Genomic DNA, 16829 nt, shown 5'->3' on the forward strand with positions numbered 1-16829 from the left:
AAAGCAATAGGCCTGAAAATGCAATATCTTAACGTATTCGGTGACTCTGAAATTGTTATTAAACAAGAAAGAAATACTATACATTGCCTTTTTGGTCATCTTAAGCATTATCAGTCCTTTTTTCAAGACCTTATATCTCATTTTATAGCATTTAATATTTCTCCCATTCCTAGATCTCAGAATGCAGCAGCTGATTTACTAGCCAATGTTGCTTCTAAGCTCCTTCCATCCGAGGATTACAACCCTGATAGATTTTCAGTAGAATTAATTTTTAGACCATTGGTTCCAGACAATGTCACTAACTGGCAGGTATTCAATCATGACGACGACATTTTAAATTTCTTAACTTCTGATAAATCCTATGATGACCAGATTATTGATGAGAGTGAGCATGATCTTCAAATGAAGCAAAGACTTGAGGAAAATTCTATACCTAAATCAGTAGTCAAGCTTGAGGATCTATATGATATCAAGGATAAGTTTATACAAGTTACTAATTTAAAACTTTAAAGTTCTACTTTGAGATTCGAATTAATAAATCTTGGCACTAAGGCCAAACCCCAAAATATCAATTTGGGATTAGGGATTACATCAGAAGAAAGACTTTCTTTTATAAGACTTTTGAGTAGATATAAAAATGTTTTCGCTTGGAATTATGATGACTTAAAAACATATGATACTTCTATCATACAACATACAATTCCAATGATATCCGAAGAGAAGCCAGTATAGCAGAAATTGAGGAAAATTCATCCGAACCTTGAAATTCAGATTAAAGAAGAGCTAAACAAACTCTTGAAGGCTAAGATAATTTTTCGTGTTAGACATTCAAAGTGGGTTTCTAACTTAGTGCCTGTTAGGAAGAAGAATGGTGATATTAGAATTTGCATTGATTTCAGAAATCTTAATAAATCTAGTCAAAAGGATAACTTCCCACTACCAACAATGGAACAAAATCTTCATTCAGTAGCTGGTTCTGAATTAATGTATTTCTTAGATGTCTTTTCTAGATATAACCAAATATTAGTGCATCCAAATGGTAGACTCAAGACTACGTTCAGGTCTAAGTGGGGAACATATGCCTATCAAAAAATTCCTTTCGGATTGATTAATGCTGGAGCTACATTCCAGAGAGCAATGGATATAGCATTCAAAGGTTTAATTAATAAGTCAGTTATTGTCTATTTAGATGACATTACTGCGTTCTCCAAGAAAAGAGCAAACCATTTACATGTTTTGAAACAAATCTTTGAATGCTATAAAAGGTATGGGATTTCATTGAATCCTAAGAAATCATTTTTTGCTCTTGACCAAGGTAAACTCTTGGGGTTTATTGTCTCAAAAGATGGTATTTATATCGATCCAGATAGGATCAAGGAAATTTCTAAAATTCCATTTCCACATAATAAAAAATTTATGCAATCATTTTTAGGTCAAATAAATTTTGTAAAAAGGTTTGTTCCAGATTTTTCACAGATTGTTTTACCATTATAGACCATGATCAAGAAAAAATCAATGTTCAAATGGGGGAATAAAGAAAAGGAATTTTTTGATTCAATCAAACAAAAAATCATAAATGCTCCTACATTAAACACTCCCAATTTTTCAAATCATTTCATTTTATACACTTTGGCATCTGATACTTCCTATGCAGCTATGTTGACACAAATCAATGATCAAAACATGGAAGCACCCATATCATTTTTTAGTTCAAATCTTCAAGGTGCTGAGCTTAATTACTCCGATGTAGAAAAGCAAGCCTTCGCTGTGTTCAAATCCATTAAACACTTTAGGCCCTTCCTCTTAAAGACTCGTACAAAAGTAATAGTCCCTTTTTCAGTAGTGAGACAATTGCTAGTCCAAAGGGAATTGGGACAGAGGAGGGCAAACAGGGTCATGGCATTACAAGAATATGATTTGGACATTAAACCAACAAATATTGTCAAAGCCAATGTTTTTGCAAGTTGTTAGTAGGAGCTTCTAACATTCAGGAACATTAAGGTTCTAACAATATTGAGGAGATCAATGAGATAAGTACCATCAATCCTGAATCTCAAAATGTAGGTTTGATATTTTATTTAAAAAATGAATATGCTCCTTCTAATCTTTCCTATAAAAATAAACGTGCAATAAAACTGAAAGCTAAAAACTTCAAGATTATTGATGATATGTTATTTAGAAAGAATTACGATTCGGTTTCGTCAATATGCCTTGAAAAAACTAAGGCACAAAATGTCTTGCAGGAATTACATGATGTTCTAGTAGGAGGACATTTTGGAGGTGATACAACAGCTTACAAAATTATACATGCTAGTTATTATTGGCCCATGTTGTTTAAATATTCCCATGAATATGTAAGGAAATGCAGAATGTGTCAGACTACTAGTGGAAGACGAAGGAAGGCAGCCTTTCCTTTGCAACCAGTCAACATCAAACAACCTTTTGAACAATGGGGACTGGATATCATCGAAGAAATTATTCCACATTCATCCAAACAACACAGATATATCCTTGCAACCATGGATTACTTTACAAAGTGGGTAGAAGCGATTCCTTTGAAGGTAGCCAATTCTGAGGTAATTATCAACTTCATAGATCAGTTTATCATTACCAGGTTTGGCATACCTAATGCTCTCATTTTTGATAATGAATCTTATTTCTCTGGAAATACCATACTTGAATTTGCTATTAAAAGAGGGTTTAAAATGAAATACTCTACAAACTACTACCCTCAAGGTAATGACTTAGCAGAATCAACCAATAAAAGTCTTATCAAAATCATTAAGAGAACTGTTGATCAAAAGAAAAATAATTGGCATAAGTCTTTAGTATTTGCACTATGGGCAGATCGCATAACGCAGAAGGCCTCAATAGGCACTTCTCCATTCAATTTAGTGTATGGAAAAGAAGCTGTCATACCAGCCAACTTAGCACTCCCATCACTAGCCTTAGTGCAGTTTATTGAATAAAATCCCTCATCTGCTATTCAATTGAGATATAATCAAATCCTTAAATTAGAAGAAGAAAGGGAAAAAGCTAGAATAACACATGCAAAGCATCAACAAGTTATTAAGTCCTCTTTTGATACAACTTCCACCAGCCCAATTTTTTTACAAATTGGTGATCTTGTTTTGAAATGGGACAAAGCCCACGAAGATAAAGGTAAACACACTAAATTTCAAAAAATGTGGCTAGGACCATTTCAAATCATCGAGAAGATAGGCCCATCAACATTCATATTGCAAGATCTATCAGGAAAGAGAGTTTCTCTTCCTGTCAATGGGCTTATTTTGAATAAATTATTTACTTAGGAAGGTAACCCCTTCTTATTTCTAAATATTCATTTTGTGTGAATTTGTGTGGATTTGTAGTTTTGTTTGATTGCTAGAAAATAAGGTTGGAAATAGCCTTCTATTGGCCTTTACTATTTTGAAAGTTTCTTAAAGAAAATAGTACTAATATTTACTTTTGATAGATGAAAGCCTTAAAGGAAAAGTAGGGAGTACTAGGGAATTGGATACAATTAAACTCTAAAAAACTCTTTTATTTTTGTAAGATCTTTTCAAATCTTGAGAATGGTGTAAATCATTCCAGGATGTTAAAGCCCGAACAAGGTTATCTATAAAAAGCAAAGGCCTGTCCAAACTTAGCATCTTCAACTCTTACATTGTCATCCATATTCTCTTAAGGAGTAGATCATTCACCTCATCCACAAAGATTGTGATTTTTCAGAGTGTAATTATAAAATACGTTTGATATAAAAGAGAAGGGGTCTCATTATTAGCATGCTTACCATGATCATAGGGAACTAATTAAACTGACATTACCAATACTGCATATCAAAATAGGGTAATGGCTTATAATTATAAGATAAAGGGTCTCATCACGAGCCAACTTGTTTAGTTCAATTACAACCAGTGAATGGCATTGTTAATACCTAGCCACCAAATGAGGACAATGGCTTTTTATCTTTTAAAATAAAAAATAAAAAAGATGGAAAATGCAATAAAGAAAATATGTGGAAACATATCTTTTTGGATTTACTCTTAGAAATTATACTCTGAAATGGATGGAACAATGAATGATTGAATGGTTAAAAGGTAACCCTGTTGAGACTATAAATGTAGTGGCTCTACCTATGAAAATGGAGTCATTCTATAAGCTAAGTTGGAGAAATCTTCTTGTTTTATCTTTATCAACCAATCAAGGCTCAAATAAAATTAGAATGTTTTTATTTTCAAGATGAGAAAGAGATTGCAGAAACTTTTTTTTATATTAAGAGTTCATGATTATCTAGTTGTCCTTAGATTGTCTCTTTACTAAAAGGTTTCAAAATAAAGAAAGTTAGAATATTGCATTACTTTCTCAGAGATAATTGTTTCTTCTAGTGAATTGCCAAATATTGTGCTATATAACAACCCCCCATTTCTTAATTTTTTACACGAAAGACTTTAATTAGAAATGGGTCCCTTTTTAATAAACTTAGTAAATTAGTGATTCAATAAAATTGCTTGCATGGAATTAACCATATAACACATGAAAGCCCTTATCAAAAGGCCTGATACAATTGAACTCCTATCTAAAAAAAACTGTTGATAAAATGTGAAGTATCCTTTTGAAAAGTCATCATCAATAATTCTCCGATGCGATAAAGCAATCGAAGATCGCATATCGCAATAATAAAAGGATGCACTCATAAAAGGTCCTCATTAAAACCTACGATCTGATAAAGTAATCACAATCGACAGTTGGAGGTATCACACAACATATAGCGAGAAGGACTTAAAATCCCTCGATTGAGATATTATAAAGAAAGGCGCTCATTTCAAGGAAACCTTGTTAAAAGGTATTGGTTCCGAATATAAATTTTAAAAGAAATAAACCAAACTATTCGTTGAACATATCCCGCCTTATTATATTTTCCTTTATCGCGATTAGAGCTATTAATATGAAGTGCTAAGCTCGACCCATTGAATCTCCCGATTGCAATTTGCGATTTATTGTTGATCGCTAATCAGGGAAATCTAAAGACACGCTTGAAAGGATCATTAAGCATATGGCCGATGCGATGGGTAATTATGACATTTATTTACTAAAATTGGCTGATATGATGGTTATTAATTTCATAGTTAAGGGTGAATCCTTCGAGGATTTCACCCGTGGTGATTCCTAAATACATTGGGTTTATCATATGCGAATTACCTTAACTATTTTCATTCCATTTTAGCTTTCAACACAAATAATTCTCTGTTATGTTTTCCATTGTCTGTGTGAAGCTACTCTAATCTTATGAATCCAGAAAATATGGGAAAGAATGTGAAGAAAGCCAAGGCCCCTATCGTAGTTAAAGAACCAAGCCAACCAAAGCCGAATAAGAAAGGATTGATATCAGATACGGCTTGCCTTGGTTTACGAAAAGCAAGCTGGGAGAGTGTCTATAATCTACTAGACATGGAAGAGCCTGAAGAACTCAAAGAAGAAGCTACTGCAGATTCTACAAGGAAATCCGAAAATACATTGAAAGAATTGGCCTACTCATTCCTACTCAAGATAGCAGTGCATGCCAAGGTTTTGCCATATAATGACATGGTGAGATGGATTGTTGAAAGCATTGCAACTACAAATAGGACTTTTAGAATAGCCGAAGGAAAAGTGTTCAGGTCGTTTAGAGCAAAGGATCTCAGACAAATGTATCATTTACCAAGCCAGAGAAGTATTATAATAAAGCATTCTTAGAAGCTTTTGCAAAGGGAAACAACATTGAATCAGACCCCATCAAGCAATGGAGACACCTCCCAAGCAAACAAAAGCATGAGACATCGGGTATGTACTCTGTAGATTCATTAGCCTCTGCTTATTGCTATGCTGGCACATTAATGTGCAGACTCTTCGGAGTCCATAATTCTGCTAACTTCTATATATATATGGTTCCTTTAATGGAAGCTACAGTTCATGGCTATATTATGGACTAGGCAAACATTCTGTCTGACAAAATGGCCACCGAGATACTTGAATATAGAAGAAAGAGGTCTGTGGTTTCTCGGGTGATACCTCCTTTTTACTTCAGTGCCTATATTATGGACACCATCTATTTTAATTCTGAATACCCTATTCTCGGATGGAAATGGACTCCCCAGGATCCCAATCCCATTCACATCTATCATAAAGAGCTATGGGAGGCCCATTATAAGAACCATTTGTATAGAATTTGTAATGTTTTTATTCTTCCTATACATTACTCCTTATTCAATAAACCTGCCCCAAGGATATCCGAGGAAGCAGCAATTGACCTAACAGCAGTGGGTAGTTGGTTTGGAGAAGAGAAATTCACCTATATAAGGCTATTTGGTAGTCTCACTGATCCTCATGTTCTTCCTCTGTACATCCTCGATAAACTATTGGGCCGAGAATTAGCATATCAGATAACAATTGCAGGAATGTCAAAGACCATTAGGGATTCCAAGAAACACATGTGGCCTACATTTCCACTTCAATGTGGTGCCTTTACTCTGCATTATTATAAACATGTAGAGAAAGAGGCCAAGAAAATCAAGTTGTTAAATCTGGAACTATTCCAAAAAGGCAGTATGACGCTAAAAGGGTTGCCTATAATGTTACTTATCAGGCTAAAATTGCCAGATTTGATGATGAAGAGGATAGCTTTGAAGACTTGTTTTCTTCAGTAGAACTATTTTTCCATGTCAAATGATTGGCTAAGACTAAATTGGGAACATGAGGATTAGAAAAATTCAATAGACAGAGGGCCCAAAGATTGGAAACCCTGTCTTTATATTTGTTAGCTACAACCTCAACGGTTCAACCACAAGGCCACAGTGAACAGAAAATCACTAAGAATGCTCCCGAAATGGAGAAGGTTCTTAAGAAGAAAAAGACACCAGAATAGGAGTAGAAGTAGGTAATAGTTTGTGAACCCCTTGATACACACATTAATGTTGACCCTAAGTTGATCAAGGAATGGGAACAATTCGATTCTATCATCAGTAATACAGAGAACACCCAAGGTTTCAATACACCAGAGGTGTCTACAACATAGAAAACAGTAGTCGACATAGTTCTGATTGCGGGAACAAGCGGCCCACCCAAGTTCCATAAATAAATTGAGATCATCCCTGAAAACCCCACTAATGAAATTGTTTTGCATGTAGAAGAGATACCACCACTAGATGTCTTCTACAACCCTAAGCATACGGCTGTAGTTAAAAGACAGAGGAAAAAGAGGAAAATTGATCACTCTCCTCTTTTGAGTCCTCAAATGGAAATGATGAATGTGGTATGGAGGGAGGAAGTAAATCTCTTCGAAGATTGAACCAAACTTTCTCAGTATGCCGAAGCATATACAGTGGCAACAATAGATAAGGTTTTAGAGATTAATCATTTATTGAAAGAAAAAGGTCAGGTGATCACTCAGCTAGAGGCACAATCGGTAGAGCAACAACAAAAAATAGAGCAGCTTGAACAGAAGTTAGCGGGACAGAGATAGCTTAATGAGCAGTTGAATGAACAATTAGTTAATGAAAAGTAGAGAATTGATGAACAGGCCATCCTTAAGCAGCAAGAGTTACCCCAAGCGTTGAGCAAACTACAAATATTGAACGAGCAAGTGAATAAATCAAAAGAAGAGAAAATCAGTCAAATGAAGGATCAAATAGAGCAATTCAAAGGATATCACAAGATAGAAGAATTTAGAACTGAAGCCCTGGAGATGACTAAGGCTCTATCTCGGTAGTTGGAACTTCTGTGTTATAATATCTCATTGGCTATTCCTTTAGATATCTTAGTAGATGTGATCGATAAATCAGTAGATGCAAGACTTGAGTTAGAAAAGGTAGATCAATGCTTAACTAAGTTCCTATCTTGGCAAGATTCAAATGAAGGAAAAGTTGCCAACTTGCTAAAGATACAAGAATCACATAAAGAAATTCTATTTTCCAAATGGGTGTCTCAGTTAATGAAAGCTAAGAGAGCTACATCCAGATGCAAATCAACAACAAATAATTTGATTAAATTAATCAACAACAGTCTATATTTATGTAATCTAATAACAGAATGCTCTCAAGGCAAACTCTTATAGGTGAAAGCATTAGAACAACAGTGGAAACAGGAGCTAATGCATAGAGAAAAACTGATTGGAGGCATTCATAGATTAACATGGGAAACGTTTTGGTTTTTCCTTGTAAAACCACATAGTTAGTGAATGGTGATGAAGTGTCTCATAGTTATGGTTAATCACATGATCCTCGAACTTGCTGATTCCACATTTGTAGCTCAGTTACACTCTCATATGAGTCAGCCACCAGAGGTCCAACCAATGCTTGCAATTTGTTAACTTCGATCACAAGAAGATAAGCTGATTCAATGAATCCCTTCAACCAACTGCAGCACTGCTATTTCAAGATGAACTCCATATTTTTATGTTTTGGTTATACCAGCACATAGCATATTTCTTTCATAGTTTGTTATTTTTGTAGTATTTAAATACCCTTTCATGTTCTTAGAAAGGGTATTCATTTTTTTTATTAAGACTTAAGTTGGGAGTTGCACTACTGTGCTTCCAATATATTTATTTTTATAAAACACTGGACCTTAATTTTGAATTTTGACAAAGAAGGCATTTATGAGATATGCACTTTTGCTTACTATGAAAGTATTCTCAAAGTAGAAGATAGAATTTGAATGTGATTCACATCGGAGGAGATCCAAATGCATACGGTATTTCTATCCATGTTTTTGCTTTATGTTTCTATGTGAATTAAGCATTTATCAACTTTTCTATTATTGATGTGTATATGTTTCTACAAAAATTCTTTAACCTTTCACTATTGAATGTTTCTGAATTGTCATCTTTCATATATATATATGTCAGTGATATATTATGGTTAGTGCGATAATGTTTTAATTATTACTTTGTTCAATTAATTGAACAAAGTAATTATCATATGAATGCATATTTTTATTTATGAGTATGTCATCTTCATGTTTACTTATCAATAAGAACAATCAAGAATCACACTAAGAGAAAGAATTCCCATGATAGATTAGTTATCTTTGCATATTTTTGCATTTTAGAATAGAGCACTTATGATTCTCATTATATATTACTAACCAATCATCCATCCACTCATATATCACTGGGAAACTGGTCCCATTACATCCAGTTGGATCCACCACACCAAATGGAAAAGGAGCTGCTTTAAGGTTCGGACCGGGTGGTTTTACCCGATGTTGATGCAGTGATTTTTGAGGCATCAACACCAACCTATGACAATGAGATGCAGTCTATTTTTGAAGCCTACAAGTATGGAAGAATTATATTCTACCAAAAGAAATGGCCATCCACACCAATTGTAGGACTTTACCTACACTAGATAACCCTTGGGAGTTAGTGCCCCTAAATTTTATGTCATGTTTTCCCTCAACCAAGCATGTTAACATATGTGTTTTTGTTGTTTTTTATTTCTTCCTTAGGATGGGAATTTTGGAACCTTTTAAGAAGATTGTCGCAACAAAATCCAGTCATAAGTCCTTCTTCGAGCATATTTTGGTTAATTTTGGGTTTCCGAAGACCATATTCCTTGATAGGGATAGTAGGTTCCTTAGTATTTTTTGGTTTAACCTTTGGTCCATGATGGACATCAATTTTGACCAAATCCACTACCTTCCTTCCCTAGATTGATAAATAAAAAGTAGTAGTCTACAAGATTATTATAGATTTCTTTAGAGTATACGATTGTGAGCATCCACATACACATGTTGAAAGCCTTCCATGTTTTCCACATAAATTTGACATAGCTCTTCATATTTCTATTGCCTATAAGCCTTTCTAGGTGTGCTTGGGTCCCAACAATTGGCACAAATTGATGTAGCTATATTCATGGTATAACACATGTAGATGCCTCCTATACTTGGAACGAGGTAAGTAAAGGAACCAATTTTGAGGAACGTATCTGAAAAATTCAACAATGAGTTCATGATATTTTGTAGAAAGTTTCCAATGCCAAGTACAAGTAGATACACAATCCATTGGGTTTCACATAAGTTTAAGGTTGGTGACAAGTTATGGTTGGACTTGCATAAAGGGAAATTTACAAACTCCTATAAGAACCTCATACCACTTTGACACGAACCTTATGCCATCACTAAGGCTATGGGTGATAATTATTTTGAGGATAGTCATAGGATGATTTATATTACCTGAAAGGTATATGTTAATATGATTTATGCTTAATGGGGTGCATGCCTAGAAAACATTCCTTTAAAAAAATAAAAGAGATGATCACATAATTACTGACCTAAATTATTGTGATATTCTACTTGAATGGCATTAGATAACTACACAAGAGATTTTAAGAATTGCAATTTTCAGAGTTTATTTTATATCAAAATATGGCATCATTGTCACTAAATTTTTTAAATATCATAGTGCTCTAATTATTCCATAAGGCCTTTCCCTTTGAAAACAACTCCCCTAGCTTCCACTATGTGGCTATTTGCACCGTTGGATCAAATGTTAGACAATTGAAATATTTCAGGCCATTTGATCCACCGCCTTTAACTACCTAACTAAATATTGGATCAAATGTTAGACAATTGAAATATTTCAAGCCATTCGATCCACTGCCTTTAACTACCTAACTAAATCAGGTAGGTTTGATAGGTTTTCTAGGTCCTTTGATGGCTCTCACAAAGGTTTGTTTATTGGTCACAACAAAAAATATCTGGTATTCTGATGTCATCCTTCACTAGAAAATGTCACATAGAATAGTACGCATGGTAGGCGATTGGTTCAATGTGAAAACCACTCTAGACATCAGATGTGGGCACAAGATTCTACTCAATGTTGTGGCAATGCAGTTGACCTCAATGCTGTGGCAATACAGTTGAAGAAGGAAGACAACAGAAGGTGGGTAGTGGGAATGGATCTTTGGCTTGATGGGAAAAAATCGATGTCATCCACTTTGAGAATATATGCCAGTGAAGGAGTCCAAGAATATGTTACTTGTAGAAGCAGGGATGCTCACAATCTTCCATTTATGGACAATTACTTTGACGTGGTGGTCTCTGTCGTTTTTCTCCACACAATGGGAAATGAAATGGAAACAAGATCTCTATCACACCAAGACACTCCAATAAGTGGTAAGGGTTTTAAAGCCCAACAGGATAGCCATTATCTGGGACATAGTATACATTATCGAGTATGTCCAGAGGCTTCGTGAGCTCAAAATGCAAGAAATCAGGATTTCTGAGTTCAGAGTGATCGTCATGAGGTCAAGGGATTCGAGGGAGAAAAGTGATATATGTTGTTGCAGCACCAAGAGGGAAATTTGAAGCTACATAGTCATGGAACCCTTGCGATCTTGGATTTTGTAGGGTCCTATTTTTTCTCCACAGGGGTTTTTGAACTGTCAAGATGATGCTCTTAGTGAAAAATAACATTTTCCATAAGAGGTGCTTCTTATATTTGCTTTCACAAACTCACAGCAGGCATATTTTTTCAAGCTTTGTTTTTTTGGTGGATTTATTTGTAGAAATTTTGAATAATTTAACACATATGGAGATTATCATGATCATGTACTATTGCGGAATACATAAACAATACATAAGCTCCTCTACGTTGATCATCAATATAGCAACATCAATAACAATAAAACATCAAGAGCATTCACACATTAACACAGTATGTAACCCAGGGAAAGCATCTCGCTAAAAACCCCACACTATATGTATATTAATGATTGAGACCATGTAACATTACAATGTACAATGCTTATCACAAGCAATCCAGTACCAGCTCCACCTGTTACACATAATACAGCTAAGATCTGATCTCCAAATCTATTCCACTGCTTGCCTGCCTCCACTGCTCAATACCTGCTCAAGAATGAATGAGAATGGTGTACCAAACTCGTATTTCACCTCCAAAGAGTCACTCACAATGTGTAAGATGTGAGCAGACGCTACAAACTAGGAAAATACATGAGCAAACTCATTGGCATACTCAATCCTTTGATTGTGGAAGATCTGATGCACAACTATAGTTACAACTGATAGCAATCTGATTCTCTAACACCTGTCCCTGCTGAACTGAACATGCACTGACATACAACTAAGTTAACTGATGTATTCTATAGTTGTATTATGAGTTAATACTTAGTTTAACAACTCATCATTAGTCTATCTGCAGTTAGACTAACAACAACTAGTTTAACCAAGTCAAACTAAACACAACTCCATCAACTCCACAATCAACTCCACCAAACTCAACTAATTGAGTTCTAACTGAAGTCATGCATGGAACAACTCAAATGACTCATAAGAAAACCATACTTCCTTCTGACACCTGCATGGGCCACATCTGTAGCTCAAACTGAAGTGCTCCAAGAGAATAAGATCAAGTTTATAGTCCAAATATTATTATGAGACAATAATATTTGACTTTTCTATTTTTGACAGCCAGTCTAAAAATAGACTTTGATCACCCACACTTTGGTCACCCACATTGTGATCACTCACACTGTGATCAAAAATAGAACTTGTGCCATAATTTGCATGCGGACCCACTTAGTGAAGGTGACTCTTTTCACTAAGCTCCATCATCTTGTTGCAATCTCAACATTATTGGCTTACATATCGATTGATATTGATATATTTTTCCAGAATTTTTTTAATTTTTTATTTCATCCAAGTATAAATAATACATTCTATAAATGCTTGAAGCTTCAAGAAATATCAGAATGAAAATATACATTCTTTGCTAAGCCTGCAGAAAGCATTAATATGGATTGAAGGGTCCTGTATCTTCTCTAAAATTTATAATATTCTTTTGAGGCACTAAGATCATTTTCAGAAAACCGATTTTCATATGAGTCCCCATTCAAGGATGGATAAATATGTTCTTGTAATATATGAAAAGAGATTTGTTTCTTGGTCACAATGGAAAATATCTAGTATTCTGATGTTATCCTTCACTGGAAAATGTTGTAGAGAATAGTATGCATGGTAGGTGATTGGTTCGATATTAAAATATCTTTGGACATCAGATGAGGGCACGAGATCCTTCTCAATGGTGTGGCAATACATTTTAAGAAGGAAGGAAGCAATGAGTGGGTAGTGGGAATGGATCTGTGGCTTGACAGGAAAAAATCCATGTCATCCACTCTGAGAAAAATTGCCATTGATGGAGTCCAAGAATATGTTACCTGCAGAAGCAGGGATGCTCAAAATTTTCCATTTATGGATGATTACTTCAACAAGGTGGTCGCCGTCGTTGTTCTCCACACAGTGGGCAAAGAATTCGGGCACACGAGCTCTGTCGCGGTAGCCGAGCAAGCGAAGATGCTCCAACAAGTGGTAAAGTTTTTAAAGCTCAACGATATGGCCATTATCTAGGACTTAGTATACATTCCTGAGTATGTGAAGATGTTTCATGGGCTCAAAATGCAAGAAATCAGGATTTTTGAGTTCAAAGTGATCTTCATGAGGTGGAGGGATTCAAGGGAGGGAAATTTGAAGCTACATAGTCTCGGAACCCTTGCGATCTCAGATTTTGCAGGGTCCTATTTTTTCTCCACAGGGGTTTTTGATTTTTGATTTGTAAAGATGATGCTCTTGATTCAAAATAACATTTTCCAAAAGATGTGATGGTTATATTTTCTCTCACAGACTCACAACAGGTATATTGTTTCAATCTATGTTTTTTTGGTGCATTTATTCACTTACATATCGATTGATATTGACATATTTTTCCTCAATTTTTTAAAATTTTTATTTCATCCAAGTATAAAGAATACATTCTATAAATTCTTGAAGCTTCAAGAAATATTAGAATGAAAATATGCATTCTTTTCTAAGCCTGCAAAAAGAATTGATATGGATTGAAGGGTCCTGTATCTTCTCTAAAATTCAGAAATCTTCTCTTGAGGCACTTGGATCATCTTCAGAAAACTAACTGTCATATGAGTCTCCATTTGAGGATGGAGAAATATGTTCCTGTAAGATATGACAGTCCTTGATTTACCTCCATAACCTTGAATCCTCAACCAACTATAGTCCTTCCTTCCTCAAGGTGTTTGCTTTGCCCTTTAATTCTTTGTAGACATGTTCAAAGCACTCTGAAATAAAAACAGACAGAGTGTTTGATTTCATCTTCTGCTACTAGTATATTTCTTCAATCTGTATTTTTTTGGTGCATTTACTGTCTTACATATCGATTGATATTGATACTCTTTTCCTCATTTTAAAATTTTTTTATTTCATCTAAGTATGAAGAATACATTCTATAAATTCTTTAAGCTTCGAGAAATATCCAAACGAAAATATACATTCTTTGCTAAGCCTGCAGAAACAATTGATATGGATTGAAGGGTCTTGTATCTTCTCTAAAATTCAGAAATCGTCTTTTGAGGCACTCGGATCATCTTTAGAAAATTGACTGTCATAAAAGTCCCCATTCGAGGATGGAGAAATACGTTTATGTAAGATATGACAATCCTTGATTTCCCTCCATAACCTTGAACCCTCAACCAGTTGTAGTCCTTCCTTCCTTAAGGTGTCTACTTGACCATTTAATTCTTTGAAGAAGTGTTCAAAGCACTTTGAAATAAAAAAGGACAGAATGTTTGATTTCATCTTCTGCTACTTCCACTCATCTAGTTAATTACTAACAATTGATGAAATTTAGGAACACTTGGTAAAAATATTCTTCTCCCACATGAAACTACCACAGACTAAATTTAAAGGCTAATCGAAACTGTAATCTAAATCTTGTTTGAGCCTATAAACGAAAACAGTTAGAAAACATACACAGAACATGTAGATCACTGTCGAGAACCCCAATTAATGTTATTCCATTATCATTGAATGAAAATATGCTAGAAAATTTGATGTGCATAATTTTCTGTAGCATAAATAAAACTAAAATTCTCTAATATCGATATGTATATGTACCCTAACCTTTTCCCTTATAGATCTTAGTGGGTATCTAGGTTTACAAAAATAGATCTATTTCTTCGATCTTCGGATCTCCATACAAGAGATTGTGATGCAAGAAGGATCTGCACTTTATTTAATGGATACAAAAAGGAATTTACAAAGACTATTAAAAATATAACAAAATTTCCTCGTATAACTTTATTGCCATATCTCTAAAATGAAGAGTAAGGATAAACTCATGCTATTCTATCTATAGCTGATTTATAAATGCACACTCACTTATGGAATGCTAAAATTAGAAATTTTCCCACAATGCCGTTTTATTCTACATCCTCATATATTTATCATTATGTTGTATGAAATTTACCATTGTATATTTTATGTAATGTTGTTATAACAGAAGGTGCCCATATTTTCCATTTGTGCTTCAACCCAGTAGAAGATGACCAGAGGAAGACTATTTAACAATCCCTCTTATCAAGAAAAGTGTTCCCCACCAATCCAAGTCATCTTTAACTTCCCTTTGGCCAAAGGTTTAGTCAAAATACCAGGTACGTACCAATCTGTCGGAATGTGCAGTAGAACCACAACTCCTTTATGAACTCTTTTCTTTAATAAAATACTATCCAATCTCAGGGTGTCTGGATTGATCATGAAAAACTTGATTTTTAGAGAGTTTGATACAACTTTGATTGTTACAGAAGTATCCAAAGTTTGATTTGTCAGCTATGTTAATAACTTTCCAAAACCAGTTGGTTTCACAACTAGAAGAACTGAAAGCCATATATTCTACTTCTATTGAACTGAGTACTGCATAAGTTTGTACTTTGTTAACTACTGAACCAGGAAACTATAGCTAAACTTAAACTTAAAGAGCACCTTGAAGTGCTATTTGTGTCACCAACACTATCTGCTCAATCAGAATTTTGAAAAACTTGCAACGCCACCTTTGCATCACCAACATATCTCAATGCAAAATTCACTTCCCCCTTTCAATATTAGAGCTTGTGTTTTGCAGCAACCCGATGAACTTGCCTAGGTTGCGCCATGTGCTGAAAGTGTTGGCTCCAAAAAAATGTTAGGCCTTGTGTTGAATAAGTACAGGAGGAAACCTATCAATTCCTTGTACATAGATGTTCATCTAATCTAAATTAGAATCAACAAAGTACAATGGATTTACTACCATAGGGGAGTAGCCATGGGTTTGCGGTACATCATTTGAAATCTCTTCAAAATTTCAATTGCATACTATAGGAGAAGCCATAGGTTTGTATTCCATCGTTTGAAATCTTCTCAGAATTTCAATTACATACTTATTAGGTCCAAGGAATACTTCACCTGCACTTTGCTACACCCCTAGAGCCAACAAGTAGTGCATCAAGCCAATGTCTTTCATGCCAAATTCTCTTTCCAATTTTTCCCTGTACCATTTTGTGAATCTCTTTGAACTTCATGTGAGTGTAAGATTTTCTACATATAGGACTAAAACAAGTAGATTAGAATGATAAACCAAATAGTAAAAATTAGAATCTGCATCTGTCTAAGTGAAACCCAAATTTGAAAGTTACTCATTGATCTTGGAGTGCCATGTAAATGGTTCCTGTTTCATAGGTAGTAGTCCTACTATCTTTTCAAGGATTTTTAGAAGGTTTTATCAAACCTCTTTGATACCATTATGAATTTGTTTAACACATTGTAAACAAATTATTCTTCTAATGGAAACTAACACTGTCTAAATTTAAAGGCTAATCCAAGCTACAATCTGAATCTCACTATAATCTATAAAAATATTGGAATACATACATTGGAACAAATAGATCAATGTAAAAAGCCCCTGTACTGCTATTCCAATACTGCTAAATAAAAATCTGCTAGAAAAT

General features: G+C 34.6%; 1 pseudogene; it reads left to right on the forward strand.

The window, feature by feature from the left end:
* LOC149167256 (uncharacterized) overlaps positions 1–16829 on the forward strand; it is a 62714-nt pseudogene that overhangs the window by 14728 nt on the left and 31157 nt on the right.

This window comes from Pinus tabuliformis, chromosome 5_1 (assembly GCF_031772625.1).
Source record: "Pinus tabuliformis cultivar Carrire ecotype Pingquan chromosome 5_1, CPIR1, whole genome shotgun sequence".
Taxonomy (NCBI): domain Eukaryota; kingdom Viridiplantae; phylum Streptophyta; class Pinopsida; order Pinales; family Pinaceae; genus Pinus; species Pinus tabuliformis.